This window comes from Fundulus heteroclitus, chromosome 16 (genome assembly GCF_011125445.2).
Source record: "Fundulus heteroclitus isolate FHET01 chromosome 16, MU-UCD_Fhet_4.1, whole genome shotgun sequence".
Classification (NCBI taxonomy): domain Eukaryota; kingdom Metazoa; phylum Chordata; class Actinopteri; order Cyprinodontiformes; family Fundulidae; genus Fundulus; species Fundulus heteroclitus.
Window position 1 is genome coordinate 37,793,015 of NC_046376.1, and position 2,946 is coordinate 37,795,960.

Below are 2,946 nucleotides of genomic sequence, written 5' to 3' on the forward strand. Positions count from 1 at the left end.
ACCTCACTGCTGTCAGACAGCTCACCCTCACTATCACTGCTGTCAGACAGCTCACCCTCACTATCACTGCTGTCAGACAGCTCACCCTCACTATCACTGCTGTCTGACACCTCCTTTCTCTCTGTGGCCAGTTTGCTGACCTGCTTACTGGTCTGGACAACAGTCATCACATTTTTCCTTTTACTGCACCTTTTTAAATTCATAGGAACCTCCTGCTGCTCCATCACCTGCGGCCCCTCGCCTTTCTCCTCCACAGGAGCCACCACAGGCTCCTCCACAGGAGCCACCACAGGCTCCTCCATAGGAGCCACCACATGCTCCTCCACACTCACCTCCCCTCCACCTGCCACCACCTCACCTTTCCCTCCCTGCTCTCCACACACCCCAGTCACCTCACCACCAGTCTCACCCTCCTGCTCTTCACACACATCATCCTGCTCCATCTCACCCTGAGTCTCCACTTCCTCACCAGTCACACAAGTTTCCCCACCACCACACACCACCGTGCTGCCCTCACTCACCATGCAATCACTCCTTTGTGGATCAGGTGTTTTGTCCACAATTTTGTCCTCCACTAAACTCCTCTGCTGGTCTCCAGCGACCGGAGCCGACGCCACGGCTTCCTCCGCGGCTACGCTGGAGTTCCCCACAGTGCCACACTCCTCCACCGCAGCAGGAGCTCCAGCCTCGCCGGACACACCCACCTGCTCCCCGGTTGCCGCAGGCTGCTGCTCCGCGGAGCCAGACGGAGCCGACCCGACTCTGTTTGGGCACGATTTTATCAAATGTCCCTCCTGTCCACAGCCAAAGCACTTCATGCCGGATGAGGTGGCGAACAAGACGTAGTCAAGTTGGTCCACTCTCACCCGGAAATGCAGATTTAGCTCCTCGTCACGTTTGTTAAGGATCATGAAGAGCTGTCTCCGGTGGGAGACAACATGCTTCAACAAAGGTGATTTACTCCCCGACAGTATCTTTTTAACGGGGGAAACCACCTTTCCGTGACGAGAGAGCTCTTTAACGAGGAACTTGTCGCTGATGAACGGAGGGACATTTGACAAAATCACCCTGGTAGCGGGCTGCGTGAGCGGCGACACCTGGAGGAACGAGCCGTTCACAGAAATGCCCGACTCGACCAACAGGTTCGCCTGCTCAACACGCTCAACAAACAACACCGCGGCTCTGTTCATGCGAGCCGCGGGCTTGATGGAACCATGTCCAATAACCTCACCCACCGCCAAACAAACGTCCTCCATGCTGCACGCAGACCCGGCACCCACCTTGATGCCGTTCCTCCGTGTCAGCGCAGAGAAGACGCCAGCACCACCACCCACCACCATGGCGTTCAAGACGCCGACCTGCCGCCGGGCAAAACACGACGGCCACCAAACCACACAAACCCCACCAAAAAACCCTAACAACCAAAGTAAAACAACTTTATACACAATATTTACACTCACCCAGTGAAAAAGTACAGAAAAAAGTAAGAAAAACCACTCAGTTTTCTCAAATGCTCTTTCTTCCGCTCCGTCACTCACACTCCTCCCACAAGAAGAAGAAGAAAAAGAAAAAGAAGAAGAAGAATCTTCTGAGCCTGAAGATGAAATAAAACCACAACAGCTGGTATGTGATCAATGGCCTAAAACTACGGCTAAGAGTAGCCTTGCAAGAACAAGCTTTATTAAAGTGTATTTTTTTGTGATTCACAGGAAGCAGTACGCCGTCTTCACAACTCGGAGACAAAATGCAGGTGCTATGAACCGGAGCAAGGGTAAGATTTAAAGAATATGCTTTCATTCTGCGGTAAAAGGAAATAGATACGTATAGATACCATAGGATAGATACCGATCATAACTGTACATTCTGTTTTCACAGAATAAGCACGCCTCATAATGAAGCGGTGACCTCCTATTTGCTCGGAGCAATATCTGCAAGTCCAGATTTACACGATGTTGATAAAGACGACATTGTGTGTAAGTGACTCGTTTTTACTGTTTCTCCTTCCTTGTTTAATGTTACTGTGACTTGTGTTTGATTTTTATTCATACCACTCTCATTTAATTGTTTTTCAGCCGTCTGTAAGACATATTATGAGACTGTACGCCGGAGCTTCAGATATACGCAGCCAGAGAACTCAACAATTCAGCTCGGAGTCGAGCTAGAAGAAAGAGGGTAAGACTTTATTTGGTGACTATTTTTCAGGTGCATTGATAGATGTGTTGTGTCCATACGCAGTGCATTCCATCGCATAGTACTGATTCATTGGTTTTTGTTTTTACAGCTGCTGGAATCGAGGCAGAGTGTGCTAGCGGATGAGGAAGTGGAACTCTGGAAGTCCGCCACCGTCGACCTCATGTCTGGCGAAGAAGATGGCGTCGTTGGCGTGGTCTCTGGATGGATTGTACGGCTGCCGTCATTTCGTAGGCCGGATCTCTCTGAACTCTGTGTGAAGCTGCAGTCCCGGTTAGAGGCGACGCCGAAGTACAGAGCCACGCACAGTAGGCGTCTGCACAACGGGCCTGCCTCGGAAAGAACGCCGCCAGTTACCTCCAACCCCGATGAGGCAAACGGACAGTTCACGGAGTTGTAATTTTTGGATACGCATGTGTGGGCAGATCATTGCGTTGTATATAGTTGTTTGTTTTAATAAAGCTCTTTCTTGCATAAACATCTTCCTGGCAAATGTTCATTTCCTGTATAAATTCATTCATGTCCTTGATGGTAGCCTAATAATAGTGTAGTAGCCTACATAGGATAACATGAATATACAGCATCATATGAATAAATCTCTCTCTCTCTATCTCTCTCTATCTCTCTCTCTCTCTCTCTCTCTCTATATATATATATATATATATATATATATATATATATATATATATATATATATATATATATATATATATATATATATATAGATAGATAGATATACAGTGTGCGATTTGCTGG

The 2,946-nt window shown here is 48.3% G+C and overlaps 1 long non-coding RNA gene across 1 annotated transcript; it reads left to right on the plus strand.

The window, feature by feature from the left end:
- The first annotated feature begins 1,732 nt into the window (after positions 1-1,732).
- LOC118566466 lies at positions 1,733-2,398 on the plus strand. The gene is made up of 4 exons (XR_004933041.1): positions 1,733-1,771; positions 1,876-1,973; positions 2,073-2,172; positions 2,282-2,398. It is a non-coding gene; the product is annotated as an uncharacterized LOC118566466 (long non-coding RNA).
- The last annotated feature ends 548 nt before the right edge of the window (positions 2,399-2,946 follow it).